The 13,070-nt window shown below is 39.1% G+C and overlaps 1 protein-coding gene across 3 annotated transcripts in view; it reads right to left on the bottom strand.

Moving 5' to 3' along the window:
* LOC6611790 (neurogenic protein mastermind) overlaps positions 1–13,070 on the bottom strand; it is a 63,223-nt gene that overhangs the window by 22,910 nt on the left and 27,243 nt on the right. The gene's annotated exons all lie outside the window — the stretch shown is intronic.

Genomic DNA, 13,070 nt, shown 5'->3' with positions numbered 1-13,070 from the left:
AATGGGGGAGCACACCCACGGCACCCCTCCCTTATCATCGTCCTATCCAATTACAAGCGTCTGAACAGCGACGCCATCATAATTTCGAACTCAAGCTGCGAGCGAATCGAAAGCTTAGCTTCAGATACAGATACAGATACCCATTCCGAATCAGAATCAGCCATTTTTACCTGGCTTCTCTGGCTTTCTGTTCTTTTCTGTGCTCGGTGTGTTCTGGTTTCGTATCGTTTTATTCTTTTGCAGAGCGCAACACGAAATTAAATGCGCAGTAAATTACGCAATTTTATGCTTCGTTAGGTTCGCTTTTTTTCCGATTCACCACGGCAATAGGCGGAGGAGAATTGCTGGAAAATGCGAAGAAAGTAGTCAGAAGGAAGGAAGAACGGGCCACAGCAACAAGTTTTGACAGATCCCGAGCGGTGTTACTTTCCTTCTTCGGTTTTTTTTTCGCAAATTTATTATTCGCACTTGAGGGTTGAAAAGTTCTTTGTAGCTACAATACATACATATCTACCAAATATATATAGTAAGCAGTATATAATGCCATAGCCCTACCCCAATGCAATGCAACATGATGCATTCAGCCTGCGGCAGCTGCAGTGGCAAAGACTTGCATAACAAATTCTCAATTGTGCAACAGACCCTCTCTTTCATTTCTTCTTTAATGAAAAGTTGTCCGGCTGGTGCTTTGTGCTTGGCCTGCGGTGATATTGCGGAAATATGTCACCGCTAAGTACACTGGCCAAAATTAGAGTAGATAATGTGCATATGATGAGATTCTAACAGCACATTTAATGTTGCATTCCACTAACTCATACGATTCATCCAAAATGTAATGTTAAAATCTACAGTGAAGAAAGTTGTTTGGATATTACTTAAGCTGAAGATTTCGCGTAACGAATATTTTTGAATATTTGTATTCTTAACATGTATTAAGCTTGTTTTTTAACTATTTACTGATATTTATTCCGTGTGCAGTTTTGGTTTTTCCCTGTACAGCTGCTGCTGTTTTGAAGTTGAAGTTTGCATCTTCATCGCTGCATTTGCGTTAGCCGAGGTTATGCTCGCACACAGGACCTCACTTACACTCACACTCACAGTCGGGCACACACACACACACACACACTTTCAGCCACATAAAAGGTTGTCACGCATAGTGTAATTCCATGTGACGTAAATGCAAAAATATGTTAAAACTTCACCAAGATGAATGTGAAGGGAAGAACGAGGGGGGCCATGGTGGTAATGCATTGGAATGAGATGCCGGGCAGATTGATGGGCAGTATATGTTTGCAAGGACTCTCGAAGTTGTATTCAGCCAGAAGCTCGAGCTCAAAAGGGGTTGCAGGCGTAACTTCATCATGGAAATGTCAGGGAACTGTCAAGCGCCTCACAACTCGAATGAAATTCGAAGTTGAATTATTTCATATCGGTTGGGCTGAAAGTTAAATATGGGAGTTGAAAAAAGGGTTCACCATCTAAGTAGTGAAATAAATTGCACAAAAAAAATGAAAAGTGTAAAAGTCTCTTGCCATAAAAATATATGAAAAATCCCACAGATTAACATTGTGTGATTCTACATCAGATCTCAAAAGGAAAAATCCCAAGCGCCACCCAAAATCCCACCCACCTCTTTCTAACCATTATGCAAATTGGCCACGAAACGACTTCAACTACATGTTAAATGTTATCTCTGCCATCGGGCCAACATTTAGCCAAATAATAAACTGTAGTGGCGACTGTTTGAGGGGCGGAAATAAGCGTGAGAGGCATTAAAAGCGATGGGAACTGTGACCCAAACAGCAATGCAACTGTAAATCCCATTTAGCCAGAAGCTATAAGGTCGGTCGGTCGGTGGGTCGGCAGAAGAGATTTCCACGGAACACAATGCGAACTCGCAAAACGCAACTCGCCTGCAAATCTGTCAACCGCTGTAATTTCCCCCTGCCACTGACAAACAGTTATCATTATGATGGAAAAACCAGAAATGAAAATTCAACGGCAGTTTTTTGAATTATACGGCAAATTGAGGCGGTGCAGGCACTAATACCAAGTGGAAAATTAAGCTGCATATGAACAGCGTATTGCCATGGAAATTGCATGTCACTTCAGAATGGAAAATCAGGTGTGACACACATTTTGAATTTATTTAAATCGATTACTTAAATGTTTTCTATGCAAAAAATTAATAGCTTTCAAAGAGTATTCATTTAATTTACAATTATGAAATAATTGATTATCATAGAAAATCTTAATGATGTATCTAATAATGAGAATTTCTAAATATTAAGGCTGCAAATTATCAAATTACGAATATTTTGCAATCTCGGGTGCATAATTTTGGTGGATTGCATTCTTTGCCAGCAATTTGCGAGCCCTGTCCCCCCGTCGACAAACCTGCACAAACATTTCACTAATTGCGAACACGCTCCTCAAATTATTTTCCTTTTCGCTCCCCACAACGTCAAATTCGACCAGTCTCGATTATATATTCGCGAAATCAGCTCGCTATATAGAGCACAGTTGGCTCTCCGATTCGCGATCGTGGACCCAAGGGGGTTTTGAAGGGAATGGAGATTATCGCAGGGGCCAACCAGAAGTCGAAGTCAACCAAAGGTCTTTGCTATTTATAAGAAAATGTTTCTCGTTAATTCGGAATAAATACAAAAGAGGAAAAAAAACGCGTGTTTCAGAATGGCATTTTATGTGGAGCAAACAAATATTCGACTAACGGACTTTACAACTTTAAATATCAAAAAAATATATATACAATATAAATATCTGTGCAGGGGGGCAATGAACCTTTGGTTCTATGACTAATGTACGCAAAGCCAAGTGAACTGCCTCATTGGCAAATATTTGCATTTGAGTCGCACGCGCCGAAAAAAAGTACAGAACATAAATACAAGAAAATTAAAAACTCAAAAAAAATAACAAGAATAAACACAAAAAAAAAAAAATGTATCAGTAAATATGCAATAAGGAAATGCGCCATTTTTTTTGGACGCACCAAACAAATCTTGGCCAAATGTTTATGTGATCCCTTATGACTCAGTGTTGAAAAACAAGATTTAATATGGTAAATGGTATATTGCAGGGATGCAAATAAACGTGGTATCTATAGATGACTTGGTCAACCCGGTTGGGTAATTAAAATTTTAGTATGTGGGTCGTAAAACGAATGTCTGTTCTGGGTTACTAGGAAAGGTCGTAAGACCGCAAGTGTTATATCTTTTTAGCCAGAAGCCGTTTCCCCCACGCTCCTCTTGGCCATCGATGAAGTGCATTCGCTGGAAATGGTCCATAAAAAGGGAAATAGATTGGTAGGTGTGAGTGAAAATAGCCCAATAAAAGCGGCTGAAAATAAAACCGAAGTCAGCGAAAGTGGGTTTAGAATGGAAATAACTCGAAAAGAAGTAGCCACAAGTGTTTGATTACTGGAAAAATGTACTGTAAAGAGGATTGGGATCTATTTAGAAGGAGGCGAGGGCAGTTCAAGAAGTTCTTTAAATGTACATATATCTCATTTTGCACGCTAATTGATATTTTTTTTTGCTGTTCAGACCATATATCTTCGCTGTCTCGCCCACGATAGACCCTTTCCAGCAAAAGGCTGCCCACACAATATCTATCAGCATTTACATCGCCCATTACACGCGGAATGAAAAAATAAGCAAAATAATTAATCTGCTGCGTAAATATTCCGCACGTATTTGGCGCCCACACTAAAACGAGTGGAGCTGGCCAAGAAAAAGTGGCATTACTTTGGGGACAAACAATTTTCTTAATGCCCGAAAAAGCAGCAAAATCAAAGCCAAGAGAAGACCAAACGAAGCTGCGATAAAATGCTTTTGCTACGACCGCAATTAATTTTCATTACATGGCAATAAGCTAAATTAAACACGAATCAAGCAGCACGAATAGCGAATAAGGGACAAATTTTGGTCTCCGGGGTTAGAAAATCGTGTTGACATAAACCATTTAAAGGAGTTTTGATTTATTTTCAACATAATTTGAAGGGGGTGACAGAAACATCTTAAGAACTCTCATTAGACCTTGCAATAATTTATCATCTGACGAAGGCAAAAACTCAAAAGGATTAAGGAACATAAAACACAGGGCAAGTGTATAAATAACATTTTAAGCCTGAAAATAATTATAAACTTACGCAACTCGCAAAGAAGATGCATATCAAAGTTTGCTTACCTGCAAAGAAAAAAGGGATTACATTTAGTTGAGTTAGACAACTTACTTTAATAAGTTAAATTAGTTGTCTCAAGAGACTAGTGTACTTGGCTTAACATACATATAAACGTTTTGTCTCTGAACTTATTAAAAATGATTTATCACTTGGCCATCAGCAAATTGTTTTTCTACAGTTCGGACAAAGTTTTTGGTAAACATGCGAGGCAAGTGAATTGAAATAATGCTCAACTTTCAAGCCGAAAAAAATAAGTATTTCTTGGTTTGATGAATCTGTTTTGTTGTATTTGCGTTGTTTCGTGTGTCGTTTAGATAAAAATAGATTTAAGCTCGATTTTTCAGGGTTAAGTAAGCCAATCGAGCGTGAATACACACAGCAAAAGCAAAAACTTGAAATTAAAAAAAATTATGCTTAAAATGAAAAAAATCCAGCCATATTCGTCACTTTAATTCCATTCTTTTTAAGGAACTGCATCTGATCAGTTTAAAAGATATTTGTTCTGCGATAGCCAATTAATCCCTAATGAATTGAACTACGTATAAAATATTCTTTAACGGTTTCGAACTGGTTGATAATCTGAAAAGTATCTGAAAAGTGGTCGCGTCATGCAATCAAATTGAACGAACCGCACATACGATTGACAGTTTATTCCATCAAATTGTGTGACAGACCCCCAGATGTATCCCATATATAGGCAAGGAGAGCTATGGAGGAAGTAAGCCGCCATGGAGAAATGCGGAAGAAAGGTGCCAATGCCAATGAACCGCAGCAAATGAATGAAGATATCGCAGAGTTCAATAGAGTTGGGTACTTTTTGGGAAGCAGGGGGCACACGTGTTGAATGGAACTTATCAAATGATTAGATAAGAACCACGCACAAATAACACCTTCCATTTCGGGGGTGTTAGGAGCGCCAGTTGGAGGGCTAATCAATTAGAATAAAAGTCGAAAAAGGATTTCGGTTAATGTCCTGCTAACGAACTTCGGGTTCACTGAACTGAACGCCTAATGAAGTGTGTATGCGTGTGTGTGTGCCAAGAAAAACAGCTAGTACGACAAAATTCTGTTTCGACCAGAAGCCACGAACAAATGTTATTCGATATGCGTGGCTCCTACACGTTGCTGGTTATAAAAATAGTTCAATTTATGCGCTGACGTCATTCTGGGAGCCTAGGAAATGCCCGTACAGAACCAAAAAGCGTTGGAAATGGAGCAGGAAGCAAAGGGGGGTGGTGGAGGCACTCCAACTTGTTCTTGGACTGGTTTTAGTTGATTCCACAGTCGACAGTTTCTTGGCCTCCTGTTCAATTCGATTTAATTATTATAGCCGCGTGTCGTTTGCCTCCGAGTACTTGGAAAAATCGATTTCCAATTGAGTTTTACTTTTTTATTTGAAAGAGCTTGGACAACTGCTAATAATGGGAATCGTAGAAATATATACTATTCTAAGTATTATCTTTCTTAAAGTAATGCATATAGTATTTGTAGTTTCATTTCATGGTTTCAATTGGAAAGTGAACAAAATATTTCGATCCACATATAGTATGCACGTAATGCCCAAACAATATATCAACTTCCGTGCTACGCTTTTCTCGGCATTTTCCCCACGCCGATATCCTTTATTTTATCCTTTTCCAGGCACTTGGCTCGAACAATAAATCAGCGGTAGGCACATACTACTCTCACTTTTCCACTGGGAGATCCAGCTTAGCATGCCAGCTCCATCTGTCTCCATCACCATTTCCACTGGTGTCGCCATCTATCCATCTAATTCATTCTGCTGTGGCCCCATTTGCTTTGATTTCTATTTGGCTACGTGGTGATTTAATAAATTGTTCATTTATCACTGACATGTGAGCAACGTTTCATCATCCCCATTGCTTTTACATTGCTTCGGCTGTCCTTCTTCAAATTCGGTATTTTGTTTGTGTTTGCTTTTGGCTTATGTCGCCGTTGTTGTGTAATTGTGTAATTATGAGTGCGCGTGTCCTTATCCGCGGCAGGACATCGCTTGATTGCCGCTCCTGTCGCTTCACGGAAAATTGAGATTGGGGCAGAAAACGATTAGATTGTATCTGCACTTTTCTACATTGATTACAACATTTGTGCACTGATAGAAATATATATTATTATATAAATAATAAATAGTTCTTTCTAAAATATTTCAAATTGATTTTTAAACTTAAAAAAAAATATTTGAAATACTCTCAATTTATTTTCCACTTAGACTGGCTGTCGACTTCAAAGCAACGTCATTTTGTTGTCCTTCTTCGTAGACACACTAATCCAGTGAAAAGTTTATTGCCTGCTTTTAGGCGCTGCGCAGTGCCTTAAGCCTTCGGCAGCATATTTCCCCGGGGCAGCTGGAAAAGCCCGCATGGAAATTAGCATAATTCATTTTCAAACGACTGACTGCTTGGGCGGAATCAAATGGCGTTTTTATCTGTTATAGGATTTAGACATATTTATGCCATTCGGCCATGATGGACTGACCAAAACAGCGGTTTCTTTTCATTGAGTGCGGTCAATGATCTCCTGTCCTTCGATATCTTCCTTTTCTGAGTGTTTTCATGTGGTTCAACAATTGTTCTTTGGGAATTTGTTTGTTTTCTGTTTTCGCTTTTTTTTTTATTATTTTTTTGGTACGAAGGGGTTTTCTTTGGGTTTGCTTTTGTTGTTTTAATATTAACCCACTTCAAAAGTCTCGCACACGCATTTTATTTGCATACATTTACGCCCACACCAACACACACATACAAACGGCGCTCGCACTATTTGCATCTCTTTCCCCTGCTTTCGCACTATTTCTTTCTCACTTTCTCGCGAAGTGCGTTAAAAGCTTTTGGTTCGATTTCGGTTTTTGTTTTGTATTTTTGTTTCTCGTGCCATTTGTTCTTATTTATTTTTTGTAATACACTGAGCTAAAAACATGTACTCATGTATACAGCACATATTTGTTTATCCTGGACTTACAAAGAACCTACAACTAGCATATTTAAAATTGTAATTTGGAGTATCTTGGTATTTTTTGTAAAAAAAAATATAGAATGAACACATCATTTAAACATATTATATAAATATTCTTAATAGTTTTAAGTGCTTGTCAATAGATTTATTTGTGTATTTAGCTTGTATCTACCATATGCACTCTTCCCTGCATCGATTTAAATTTTCTTTCTCTCGCATTGTGTGTTTTTCTCAGTGTACTTTTTGTATTTGTGCGTTCGTTTTAGTACGTTTTTCCTTTTGCATTTTACTTCTTTTGGCTTTGCGCTGCGTCTTACGACTGCGCTGCCGGCGTCGCAGTTGCCGTTTTGTATCTTGATTTTGGTTTCGACGGTGAATGAACTCAGGACCTGCGGACGTTCAACTGCGTCCCAAAAGCGCTTCGATTTTGCACCAGCATTGCTTTTGTAATGCTGCGTAACACATTGTGTTATTATTGTTTTAGTTACTGTTGCCGTTTTGGTTGCCATTCGCGCTGTTTTTTGCCCGATGTTCACAGCACATTTTTAACTGTTCTTTTCGGTCGACTGGCTGGAAAATTCCAAATTTCGGGCAGATTTCGCTGGCGACTTGCGGCGCCTGGCTGTCAAACAATAATTTGACATCTTGTATTTTACGCAGGGTATTATTCTAATTCGCGTGGGTTGGGAGTTCAGTTGAGTTCCCTGCCGGCCGTCAAATTAAATGAAAATTTGTGGTCGACTTTGAGGCGTCTTGGCCGAATTAAGGGACTTTTCGGCCAAGTTAATTGACTGTGGACACTTTCGCTGTGCCGAAATAAAAGGGTTTCGACATTATCAAAGGATGCCATTCAGTTTGGTGGTAGTGGTGTTGGTGATTAAATGAAACACTTAACGAATTTATCACACCCATTTATATAGCACACATTTAACAATTGACTGCAATTTAACCACGAGTGCAAGAAACTGTATATTATAATATATTACATGCTTTACAAAACAAAGAAAACAAATCCTTCAATTAACCAAAGATTTGATCAACTTTCCAACCAATATTGCAAAAGGTCACCCAAATCCCTTTTAAAACGCCCACATAATTGATTGTTTCATGGAAAACTTGAGCATTCCGGAGGCTTTAAGTAAACATTTGGGCAGCGGCAAAAGGGCAACAAACATTTGTTTGCCCAGTTTTCTTATTTTGGAAACCGACGAGCAGCTGCCACCGCCCACCAGCAAAGTGGGAGGGGCTGGGCTGGCAGCCTAAAACCTTTTGCGAACAATAAAAATTCAAGTTCAACGAATTCTACGTTTTGGGTAAATAACCTCGAATCGGACGCGTTGAGTTGTCGCTCGCTCACTGATGTTGCTTTTTTGGGCGACAACACCCTGAAAAAGCAGAGCAAAAGCAAAAGCAGCAGAGCAGCAGTAGCAGCCAAAACTGAAATCCTGGCCCAAAAGCACATGACATCCTTGCAAAAAAAAAAAAAATTCACGCCCAAAAACTCGGCGAAAAGCAGAACGTGCAGAGAAAATATGGCCAAATGAGAGCGGCCTCGAATAACCTTGAACTTGAGACGCGTTGCAAAGTCTGCCGAAAAGCATAGCAAGTGGAAAACGTCAAGAGAAAATGGTGCTGAAAAGAAAATCTACACGGCACCTCCGCGCGCAACAAAATGTTTTTTTTTTCTCCGCCCACCATTGTCGTATCCTTTTTATGCTAATTTTTTCGTTTTTTTTTTTCGACAACGTCTGGCAAATAGGAAGGTCGGAAATGGGTTTCTATTTTTTAGAAAATTACACACGTACTTGAATCGTTTAGTTTATTTGATAATGAAATATTACATGGCAGTAACTCGACAGTTAAAGCAACAGCTGAGCAGAAAATTGGCAAGCAAAGAGCACAACTGTACTTGAGACATTTCCAATGATTTATTCAACAAATGGATACGAGTCTAGCATCTTGGTGCTGAAAATTAGAAAATGGTAAACAAGATATTTCTGCCTTAACAAATAGATACCTGAAGAGTAAATCTTTAAGAGTAAAAACAAGAACTAAAGTCTCTAATTCGACGTAATCATAAGCTAACCCACCTCTCCCACGTTTCCTTTAAAATTAATAACTTTTGGGTTAATCTACGGAATACCTAATTGCAAGTGAGGAGAAAGGGAAAGGTGAAGTGAGTTTCTTGCGCCGCTAATCTTGAAGGATGTTAATAACTTGGTCGTACATCGTGAACATGGCACACATTCCATGCAACATTAATTAGTTTCGTCTAATTACAGTCGACAGAAGATACAGCTAGAATCCAGCAGATACAAAGTTACATGGCCAGTTATGTTTTCATGCTATTTTGTCGCCAAAGAACAAGTTAACGACTTCGGCGGAATGACATGGGATGTTGCATGATTGCGGCTTACTGTTAGAAATGTATGCACATGTGCAGATACATATGTGCTGGATAGATATCTATAGATAGACAGATAGATATACAAATGTATCTGTTAGATGACTGAGCGCAAAAACTCGTTCACTAATGGCCTGCCAAGCGGCGTGGAAGAGTTGTCACAGCTCGTTTTGATGTGCCTTGGGAGAAAATCCCCCATCAAGTCGCAAAAATTCAAATGAGTTGGATTAGCTTGGATTTTAGAAGTTGAAATGGTAGTTTGATTAGGGGTAATTAAATAAGTTGGAAAACTAGAAACCCAGCTACTGTTTTGCTCTTTAAACAAATGTTCCTCAAACATTAGGTAGTACACACATTCATTATGTAACATCATACACGTTTTTTTCTTCTAAAAATGGCTGCAACGAAGAAATTTACCCGCCATTTTCAAAATATGTCAAACTGTCACTGCCATTCATCAACGAAAAGTGGTAACAACAAGCATTTCCACATCCATGAAAAGTTGACGCCACGGAAAAATAAGGATGAAAAAAGTAACACTTTTCTAAAAATAACAAAAAGCCATATTGTTAATTTAATTTTATGACATGACAGCAACAGCAACAGCAACTGAAACTACAACAACAACAAACACACATCCAAAACTACCTTTGTACAGTCTGTCAAATGGAAAAAAGAAAAGCTGGTCGATGAGGTGGCCCTAACCAGCGAATAAAAGGCAACTACTAAAGAGCCATCTTGGCAAAGAAAACGAGAAACTTTAGCGGCTTCAAACGGTAAATATAAATATGAGAAGAGTGAGAAAGAGGCGGAAAATGAATACCTAACAACAAACAGAAATGCAAACAAACACACACACATGCACACAACACTTTTTTTTCATAGGCAAGTGCAGTCGCAAAGTAGGCGCGTCTCGTTGTTTTTAGCCTTGTTCAACAAGGCAGCAACAACAACCAGTTACAACTGGCAACACGAGCGACAACAACTTACAGCACCAACAACCGTTTGCATTCCTGACCTACTCTGCAACTTTACATTGACTTCAAACGGCCAAAACCAGCCTCGCCCCCTTTTCCACCTGCCGCCCACCTGAAAGCCAGACACTCTCTTGCCGCATAGAAAATAGGCGGGAAAACAAAGGAAAAGCGGCGGGGGAAGCGGGTGGCGGGGGGTGGTGCGTCATTGGCTGAAAGGATACGAAACGAGCAGAAACAACTACAAAAACAACAGCCGGGATGGCCATAAAGAGTTTTTTTTTCGCTGTTTCGCTTGCCTCCAAAAGTAGTTAAACTTCAAAAGCCGTCGGACAAGAAGAAGAAGACGCAAAAGCAGTCGAAAAGCGCTGGAAAAACGAAAAACAAAAAAATATGGCTAGCTGTGCCTGAAAACGAGTTTTCACTACTTTTGCCCATTTTACAACGGCAACGACAACGAGGTCCGAATCGAGATGGGGATAGAGTGATGTGGTGGATGCCACCAGGCATGCAACACCAAAAACACAAGAAACCCCCAAATGCAGCGTGCAACAACAACAAGGCATTGCAAACCGATGACGTGCGCACAGTGGGCAGGTGCTCAGCAAATTACATAACCATAATAATAGGTAAATATTTCGATTTTAGCACACCTTTTTTTAAATTTATATATTTATTTTATTGGAAAATAAACTTGTTTTATCCTTAAAAATTTGTGTAAAACCAAATTTTTTACGTTGCCAAAACCAGTTTTTTTAAGAGCTATAATTATTGAATCATAAAGTAGATACTTAGTTTCCCACAATTTTCATGGCTTAGTGTCTAGTTTTGGGTTCCAAGATTTTTTTTCATTCATTTGGTTGATTGGTTGTTGCCTCTAATCCAGTTTCTGTGTTACCAAATCCGCCTGACGTCGAATGCGCCTCATTGGCATGCAACGCGAACAAGTTTACAGCTACAACAAAGCCAACAAAAACCGGGCTAACGAAAAAAACGCGACTCCAACAACATGTTACAAGTGCAAAGGCAATGCGCGATGGTCACGTTGCAATGTTAGACACCCACCGCCCCCTCCACCCAAGCAATCGTTTTTGTATCTCCAACTAGCGGCAACCAAACGACTTCGCGCCCATAGACCATAATTTTTTTCACACAGTTATTTTCTCCAGCTACACGGCAATAAAAAGCGCAAAGATTGTTAAAAAGCAGTCTAAATTTGTCATAATAAATTCCTTTATTTTTGATTTGATTGTTATGGATTGAAGTAACAGATATTAATTCTTTCTTCAATGGGGAACATGAAGTTATATTATGGTACTGTAACTTTTAATAATTTCAATAGAGGTACTAAAATGGATTATCTTTATCAAATTATTAAGCCAACTTCTTTTCTGTCTGTGTAGCTCTTTCTTTTTCTCTTTCAATCGTTATCCATCTCTTTCAGTGCCTGTTTTCTGGGTAGGTGCCGACCTGCCCCTGGCAACAATGCAGACGGCCTATTACCACACAGCCAGCCCCAAGTCAAGTTGAAGTTGCCCATGTTGTTGGCGCTTTTTTGCCATTGTTGTTGCCGCTTTGCCCCACTGCAATTGCCGTTAGTCGGGCTGTGGGGTGTGTGCCAATGTCGTTTATAATGAAGTTTCCTGTCGATAAAGTTAAACTTCAAAGCTTTGGCCAAGTTTGGGGGCCTCGCAAAGCTGCTTCTATTTCTTTCTATCGGATTTTATTTTGTTGCTTGCATGAGAAAAGCCGAAGGTGACTTAAATGCGATTTATTCTCCTGGAGGGCAGTATAATTTAATATTTTAGTGAAGAGAAAGAAGCTTTTAGCTGTTGAAGGTAAGGACGTTTATTTATTGTACAGAAACTAGTGGCTAAAAAAGTATTTTATTTAAAAATATAACTGTGGATCGCTTAATTTAAAAAGTTTTTACAATTTTATTTACAATATACCTCGCAAATCTACCTATATTCGTTGAGCTTATTTATACCAAAGCTGATAAAAAACGCATCTAAAAGATTCTGAACAGTCACAACAATGCAAAGCACTCACACACACAGAAGCAACACCCACGTGACGTAATAGCATCACAACAAGGCGGCAAAAAAAAAAAGAAAGGCGGGAAAGAAAAAGAAAGAGAGAGAGCGGCAAAAGTCGCAGACAAACATTGAAATTCATTTCAAAATGTAGCGAGATCAATGCAATGATAAGAACGAAGAGAGAGTGATGGCGAAAGAGAATCCAAAAACTATGCAAAAAGAAAGGAACCAAGAGAGGGGGTCGTGTAAGTCCCGAAAGAGCAGCATAAAATCCTGTCGCATTACAGTTACAGTTGTGTAAGGACCAATATAAAAAATAATAAATTGAAAACAGTGGAGACAACCTCCACGCTCTCTGCTTCTCACTCGCACCTTCACAATTCCACAGCAACGACCTACCTAACAACAACAACCACAGTGCAAAAAAAAAAACGAAGAGAAGCTCTACACAGAAACAGAAACTACGTCAACAAAGTGGGAAC

This window comes from Drosophila sechellia, chromosome 2L (genome assembly GCF_004382195.2).
Source record: "Drosophila sechellia strain sech25 chromosome 2L, ASM438219v1, whole genome shotgun sequence".
NCBI classification, from domain to species: Eukaryota; Metazoa; Arthropoda; class Insecta; order Diptera; family Drosophilidae; genus Drosophila; species Drosophila sechellia.
Note: the sequence above shows the minus strand (reverse complement) of the source record. Positions and strands in the feature narration are given on the sequence as shown.